A 9223-nucleotide genomic window follows, 5' to 3' on the forward strand; every position below is an offset into this window, starting at 1 on the left:
TAAGAAAATCATAAATATTGAAATAACACCATGAAAATGTTGTTGTGGCTTGCCTTAGTGCAGATGAGGTTCACAAGCCTTCTGGTGATCCTCAAGACAAGCCTCACCACTACAAAAAAATACACTTCCGTGATGATACGTGTTTGTAACAGTAGGTCGCGTTTTTTGTCATGCATGTACATCCATGACGATTTTATGACAGAATCAAGATAGTCATACCTGTGCTGTCGTAGAAGTGTTCCATGACATTACCAAAATTATCATCACGGAAATGTCCACTTCCATGACGATAAATCGCGCGTCACAGAAGTGCTTTCGTCAAGGGTGACCGACACGTGGCATCCACCGTAACGGAACGCCGTTAAGCTATCGGGTCGAGTTTTGGATCCGATAACCCATTAACAGCCCCGACCAATGGGGATTTTCCACATGTAAAATGATCATTGGCTGGAGGAAACACGTCTCCGCTCATCGTTGGGACAGATGTCATCCACTCATTGGACGGAAGGCGCCTATGATATGTCAACACATGGCACGGCCCAACACAGGCCCATTCCTGTGAAAAGGCCGACCCGTTTGACTTGGTCAAAAGGTGGCGGGCCGGCCCATGGAAAGCCTGTTAATGGCCTGTTCGCATATAGCCCATTTACAGCCCGCTAACCCAAGGCCCATTACGAACTATCCGAATTAGGCCCAGCAGCGTCATCTGGGCCATCCAATATGATTCCAGCCCGTTTTCACTTCTGGCGCATGTATGGCCCATGACGTCTTTCGGCCCATATGAGGCCCTATGTAACTCTTGGCCTATTAACGGCCCGTGGTGAAACTGGCCTGTAATGAACAGTGTATCACTTTACACCCATTAACGGCCCGTGGTGAAACTGGCCCGTAATGAACAGTGTATCACTTTATACCCATTAACGGCCCGTTATTCCGTTGGGCCGTTTCCAGCCCATGTTATCTTTCGGCCTTCTCAGAGCCCATTTATTCCCGGGCTAATATCCAGCATTCGTTTACTTACGGCCCGTTACTGTCATTTTCTGCTTGTGGGCCAAATTCAGCCCGTGGTTACAGTCGGCCCGTTTGTGGTCCGTTAATACGTTGGGCCGTTTTCATAGCGTCATCAAATACGGCCTATTAACGATGGCCCGTTATGGTCGGCCCATGAACGGACGATTCCAACTCTAGCCCGTTTACGGCCATAATGCGGTTTGTTTGGCCCATGTTTGGCCAATCGATCATACGGCCCGTATAAGGCCCATTGATGATACGGCTCGCAGAAGGCCCATTGTTTCTACGGCCCGTAGAAGGCCCATTGTTTCTATGGCCCGTAGAAGGCCCACTGTTTCTACGGCCCGTAGAAGGCCCACTGTTTCTACGGCCAGTATGAGGCCCAGTGTCACTACAGTAAATATTAGCCCATGGTTATTGAGGCCTAGTTTTAAAAAATAGGTTATTGCAGCCACTAGCTAACCGCGGAAAAAGAACTGCAATGACTACAAGAAAACAAATAAACAAGACAACAAGGAAATAAATAAGCAAGCAACTAACGCTAGGCTATCACGGCTATTACACATATTACATCCACTGGGCATCAAAGTTCGCCAGCAGTGCAAATATGGGGACCAAAGCAGCATATCATATACACTCGTTGTCAAAGTTGGCGACCAGCGCAAATAAACGCCGCAGCAAAACAAATCCAGAACTGAAACCACTTCAGAAGATCTCAAGAAACAATATCCTGGGTACCCATAATGTTGGCAAGATGCTTAGCAAGCTTATTAGCTTTCTCTTGTTTGGCGCTTAAATCCTCCAGCGCTTGCTGTTGCACCAGAAAATATGCATCTGAATTCTGCAGGGACTTCCTCAGTCCTTCAACTTCCTGTCGCAGAACATCTGATCGATGTCTTTCAACTTGAAGTTGAGACTCAAGAAGACGAACTGATTCAGGCAGTGAGTTCGAAGAGTTTGTGCCAGCAGTAGTGGCCAGTAACTCGAACACTACATCAAGACAGGACTTTTGGGTTCCCTCACTGTCGTCAAGATAGTTTTTATCAGCTTTCTTGCAGACCAACAGGGATGTCTCACTATCTTGAACCTTATCTGCATTACTTCCTTTACCATTGGATAACGCGGTACTGTTCGCCAATATTTTGTCCGCATTCTAAAAGAGAAACAAGCAGACACATCACATGTTTACCATGTTGTATATGAAACTCATTTTGGTAAATGAGTTCAGTAGTAAAGTGGACAGGATAACAGCATGAAACAAACATATATCTATGTACCATGGTCACTTTATGGTCTATATCATTCTAGTTTTTGTTGCCAAATCAAGATAGAGACACAGTTCAAATAATATTTGTTCAAGACAAAGCAGAATAGACAGAATATAAGTGTGGGTAACTATAGATCAATAACAACACTTGTAATGTGCATGACATGAGAACATAACTGTTTATTCAATTGAAACTGAAATCAACATAGAGCAGGTTACAACAGCAAACCGGTTAAAGAAACAGGTTTAAAACATACCTGTTGCGCCATTGGAGTTTCAATTCCATCCTTCAAATTTGAAAATAGTTGGTATGAGTAAATACAGTCATGCAAGAGCAAAGGAGTATGAACCATAGCTACAGAACCTGACCTGAGAACAAATCTTCTTCTCCTTTAAGCGTTGAGTTGGGATTCGGAGTGGTGGTCCTCGTGCTTTGGGCACTCCAGTTCCCTTACTAACTGCTCGTGTTTGGGTGCTCTGTGGTGGAGACGGTGCTGTGTCAACTGGAACTGGGTTACTATCTGCCGGGGTTGGGGTTAGAAGGGGTCTAGCTGGTTCTCTGTCTAACTAGGTAGGGGTACAATCTGCGAGAGTCTGGGTTATGTGTGGTGGATCTGGTCCTTGGGCAAGTACAACCGTGGTTCTATCTGCATCAACTGGTAGCACTATCTTTTCTGAAGACCGTGTTGTTACTCTCTTAGATACTGCCATCACGCTCTCCAATTCAAATGGCTAATGAACAAGAAAAGTAATTGAAAGTATAGACACTGTATGATAGACAGGTGCAATGGATAGTGGGGAATAAAAGAGGGCATGAAATAATTCATATTTATGTTGTCTAACCAAACAGGATAGCATGACACAATTTCACATATATGATGGCTAACTAAACAGGATAGCATGACACAATTTCACATTATGATGGCTAACTAAAAAAGATGGAAAGACATAGTTCAAAATATGAGATTATGTAAACAGGATGACATGACATAACTATATAATGTGTTTATTAAATAGGTTGGCATGCCATAATTCACATACATTCACGGATAGAATGCCATAATTGAAAATATGATCACTGTAAACACTAAACATGATGAGATGATATAACTATATGATGTCTTTATTAAATGGGTTGCCATGCCATAATTCAGATAGATGATGTGTATGTACTATGTAAACATGATGGCATGATATAATTCAAATATATGATTTATATAGTAAGCAAGTAAGCAGATGGCAATCCATATATAATGTAAAAACTAAGCAATGCAAGACAACATGCATGACATGGGTAATATAACCATGCCAAGTTTGAGCATAGACCTCAGGGGGGAAATAGGACTGGTCATCAATCTCTGAATCCTCCTCTAAGGAGCTCTCTGTAACCAGCAAGATGTCTGCTTCAGTAGGTAGCATTGTCTGCTCTGAATACCTTGTTTTCACTCCAGATACTTCCATCACCGCTTCAAATGGCTGATGCACAGGAAGAGTAGTTGAATATACAAACGTTGCCGAAAAATGGAACACGTAATACAAAAAATGATAGCATGATATAATTCACATACATGATGATTGGCTAAACAGCATGGCATTGCATAATTCACATATATGATGCCTTTGCAACAAGATATCATTGTATAATTCACATATATAATGTCTTGCAACAAGATGGCAATGCATAATTCACATATATGGTAATTAGACACTAAACATGTGGCATTCACACAAAGCATGTCTAAACTAATCAAATGACATAGCAATGCGAGACACCATACGCACGATATGAGCAACATAACCCTGCCAAGTTAGAGCATACACCTCGGGCGGGGGGAATAGGACTGGTCATCTGTCTCTGAATCCTCCTCTGAGGAGCTATCCATAACCAGCGAGATATGCGCTTCGTCAGATAGCATAGTCTGCTCTGAAGACCTTGTTTTCACTCCAGAATTTGCCATCACGGTGTCAAATGGCTGATGCAAACGAAGAGCAGTTGAATGTACTAACATTGTTGACAAATGTAATATGTAACGAAAAAAAGGATGGCCTAATATAATTTACATATAAGAGGACTGGCTATGCAGGATGGCATTGCAAAATTCACATATATGATGCCTGGCTAAACCAGATGGCGTTGCATAATTCACATAAACGATGAATAAACTAAACAGATGGCATTCGCACAAAGGATGTCTAAACTAAGCAGATGACATATTTGATGTATTAAGTAAGCAATGCAAGACACCATATGCATGATATAACCAACATCAGCATGCCAAGTTAGAGCGAAGACCTCAGGGGGTAAATAGGAGTTGTCTTCTCCTTCTGAATCCCCCTCAGAACAGATATCTTCCTCTCGATTACAATCTGAAATGCGTGGAGGGGGGCTGCCTTTGCGCCTACCATGGAGCGACGTCTGCATGAAATTTTATTGCCATGCAAGGCTCGTCTCTTTTGCTCTACATGTTCAGTTCCATGGTTTACAATAACTGTCATGCATAGGAATGAAACATAGTGAGATTATGTAAGGAGTGCATGCAGAAATCCAGAGTGATGGTAGCAACCTATGGATCGACCCGAAACCAATAATAGCAGGCAGATAATGGCTTTAGTTAAAAAATACAGATAATGGCTTCTTTACTATTTGTTTCCCACCCAACATGAAACTCATAGTAGACACCGGAGATTAACCAGATAGTAGATAGATACTATTGATAGCGGCCCCGATATGTACCCCACAACCATTTAAAAACCCAAGTTTGACCATTAGTTTGGAGCTGACTCACAGTCTAATCGGTGAACAGGACGATAAAGTAGCATGTAATATTAAGCGATGCATAACGTAAGCAGACACGAAAGAGTGCGACCTCTCTTGCGGACCCGTGTAGTCCTTGAGGTCATCTGCTCGGTTGATGATGGTAATGCAGTTTTCATGGCTGCCAGCGGCAGGGAAGAAGATCTGAGGCGGCGAAAGACAGTCTAGAGGCCGGATCCCTGCTGTGCTGGACCCTTCTTTCGTTGGAGCAGCTGAGCTGGGGTGGACGATGGCGCAGCAGGAGCGGGACAAACCACGCAAGGTTTTCTTTGACAACTATCTGTAAGAGAAGTAATTTTGTAAGGGCTCATTTGAATTGGAGGATTCCAACAATGCAGGGATAGGAAATAGACAGGAATAGGATAGGAATGCACGTGCAAAACAGAGAATTTAAAAGCACAGGATTTCTGCCAATCTGGGTGTTTGATTCACAACAATTGGAAGATCACAAGATGCAAAGAAGCATGGTGAGATTAAGTCAAACCACAAGAAAATGTACGGTTATAATGCTATTATGCTACTATCTCTTAGTCTTGTGCTTCATGAATAGGAATTTGAAAAGGAGGACAAGTGAAAATTAAAATTCCTACGTTTTTTCTTTCAAGGAGACACTAAAGGAACAAATCCGTGTAATCAGTGGACAATATATATAACATGTAGAGTAAAAAAGAGATGCAACAAGTGTACAACCTCTTTGGCGAAGCCATGTCGATCTCAGCGTGATTGGGTTGGCCAGTGAGGATGCTCCGGCTGACTTTGCTGTCGGAGGAGGGGAAGAAGATCTTAGGCGTCTGGAGATGGAGCCCGAGGTACTGCTCCGCTGTGATGGAGGGTTTCGTCGTTGGAGCAGCTCCAGTGAGTTGTACGACGCCGAGGCTGAAGCAGGACAAGAGAGACAACGAACAATGTTAACCTGAGTGGAATTCTAATAGCATCTCCAATACATGACGTAAAATACATAACCACAAAGTGCTAGATGTAAAATACATCAGCCGCTCATCTCTGAACTTAACTGTCGAAACTGAACTTAACTGTCGAAACTGAATTTTGCTGTCGAGACTGAACGCACTAGCAAGGTGAGGCTACACGTCGGTCGACTGACTTTTTCATCTCTGGTCAGTCGACTTTGCAGCCGTTGGATACGAAATCAAGGGCCTGTGGTTCATCTTCAACCTCCACCCCCCTGAGCCGCCAGCCACCACCGGCCAAACAGCAGCCCCCCGCCGCCCGCGGCCGGCGGTGCGCCACCCCGCCCGCCCCGAAAACACTCCCCACCGCCGGTCCGCCGCCGCCCCGGCCATCCCTCTAGGCCCCCCATGCCGAGCTTTTTCTCCGGCGATCCCCACGCCACCGCCCCGCCAACGCCCCGCCACCGCCGGCGACCACCGCCCCCATCCTGAACCCTAAGATAGATAGTGGGGTACCTCTCCGACGAGCCCCCCTCCCCGCTGCGGCTGGTTCTTCCTTCACCCCGGCGAGCCCCCCACCCCCTGAAAATTGACTGACCCAAAAGTCGATTCAGTCGACTGAAGTGTAGCTAAGTCGGAGCAGCATCGCAAGCAAGAGCAAGAGCGAGAGCAGCAGCGCGAGCAAGAGCAATAGCAAGAGCAGACCAGGCAGGGGACCGAGAGCAAGAGCAGAGCGGCAGCACGAGAGAGAGCTAAAGCAGCAGCAGCTCCTACTGATGTGGACGTCGCCGCCAAGGGACCGACGCCGTGGAGGAAGTGGCCGGCGACGCCGCCGTGGATGGAGCCCCGCCGTGTTGGCTCGGGACCGAGCGCTCGCAGCACCGTGAGATCGAATCAAGAAGAAAATGCGGCGATTAATGTACAACCTCTTTGGTGGCGCCGATTAGGCCGCAGCTTCATCCGAGGGAACGGTGATGATGATGCTCTTCCGGTGGTGCAGGTGAAGACGGCGGTGTGGGAATGGAGGTGGCGCGAAAGATGAGGGGAACGTCAGGGAAGCTCCTTGGAGGTGGAGGACGGGGTGGCTGAACCGGCGGGACGATGAGATCGACGACAGATCCTCATCCGGTACGGCGGATGAGGGACGTCGAGGTGTTGCTGTGGACGACGTCGTCGGGGAAGAGGCTCCGGCTGGGTGGCGGATGGAGCAGGGTGTGGGGTTTCGTCGCGGGTTTGCGCGGCCTCGGTGTACGAATGGGTGGGCGGATGGGATGGCAGTGGGGAACCATGGCTTAGAGACGCGCTGGTCCGAAATGTGGGGTAAGTTATGAAAGTACCCCCACCGATTTGAGGCGGTTCTATCGGTTCAGGGGTACCACGGGCATTTCGCGTGTCGGGATTTCACAGGAGGTGGGAGTTTTCGCGCGTGTTGTAATTTCGGAATAGCAAGGCACGGGTTGAGATGGAGGGAGTTGTCGGAGCACAACGAGACAAAGATATATCTTAAATATTTCGGGCTAACAAGGCGCGGGTTGAAATTTCCGGACAAGCCTAACGTGTACTGTACCAAATCAATGCGCACTACAAATGTCATTCAAAACTTTGAATTCATGTTATGTTCAATTAAAATATTTCGCTACGTGTATAATGCATGCAACCTACTACTCAAATGAACATTTTAGTGCATTCCAAACGTATATACTACCGCTTCAATATGAACTAAATTTGAATTCGTTTCTCTATTTGAATAAGATCTACAGTAATGATTGTTGTGAAGTCAAAGCATTTGAATTCGTTTCTCTGTTTTAATAAGATCTACAATCATCATTATTGTCAAGTTAAACCATCGTTTGTGTATTATCTTCACAGCACACCACATGATTAGTCTCGAGTTACATATGAACTATGTGTACTATATGAACTCGAACTAGATTTTTTGAATCCACTTTATTTTGATTTCAAATCACATTACATTTCTAGCTCTTGCTAGATCTTGATAATCTAAACCATGTCTCATATGTATAATGTGTTTATCACATTATGTATGGTGCCCCGCCCCCTACGCCTACAAGTATTTAGATGTGAGTTGCAAACACCACACATTACCACAAATTCAAATAAAATGTGAGAATGTTCGATATATAGTATTGTTTAAATTGTTCGATATTTAGTTGTAAGCTGCAAACGCCACACATTATCACAAATTCAAATAAAATGTGAGCTTATTTGATGTATAGTATGGTTTAGATTGTTCGGCATTTAGCTGTGAGTTCCAAACGCCATGCATTATCACATTATGGTATAACATGTGCACAGCACGTGTATCACCGCTATATTCATGCATGTAATGTTTAAAACACTATGATCTCCTATTCAAATATATGAATCCGCTTTCATATCAAATTATGATCTTTGTTAGTCCCTTACACCCACACAATCCTCTAACCTTTGTGGCTACCACTAACTTTCTCTCATGCATGCACACGCCCTCCTCGCCCTCCCCCTCCCTCAGCATTCTATCCACCGGGCACATTCATTTTTTTCTTTAGGTCATTCTCCCAGAGTCTCCACAACTCCTTTCCGACACACACTGATCAATAAACCTCTTCAGCGATGCCTGCCTACAACATAAACACACACCTTCAATCTCCTCCTTTATGTGTCCTTGCCTCGTGTCTCTCATACGGCCAGACACACATGTAAACTCTCACCCCTCTTTTCATCGATCTCACAACCGCACAATCCTCCCCCTATCTAGCTAGTAGTTGGGCCTCTCGCACCACCTCCTAGCTCCATTCTCTCTGTCTATCCGTCTCGCTGGGCCTTATTTGCCTCTAACAAATGGACGTACACCGACCGATCTCTCGCTATACATATAGCTAGCTAGGTCCTTATAACTCATTTTTACCCACACGTCAATCGATCTACCTCATTAGTTGTGTCTCTCCCTTCCTCCGACAAACAACAATTGATCTACCGATCTAGTTAGGTTTGCTTACCAAACACATGGTTCCCCTTCATCATCCATGGATGCGTCCCGACAGATCTATCACGCACAGGCACACACAGAAAGACATCCCCACTCTTATTGATAACATTGTAGTTCCACCCTCAGTTTGTCTAGTAGGCCTCTCCCACCATCTTCGAGAAGCAACTCCATCACCCATCCAGCACTCTACCCCTCTCCCTCCCTCTCCCTCCCTCTCTCTCCTCTCCCTCTCT

The sequence above is a fragment of the Triticum aestivum genome, chromosome 2D (assembly GCF_018294505.1).
Source record: "Triticum aestivum cultivar Chinese Spring chromosome 2D, IWGSC CS RefSeq v2.1, whole genome shotgun sequence".
In the NCBI taxonomy this organism is placed as follows: domain Eukaryota; kingdom Viridiplantae; phylum Streptophyta; class Magnoliopsida; order Poales; family Poaceae; genus Triticum; species Triticum aestivum.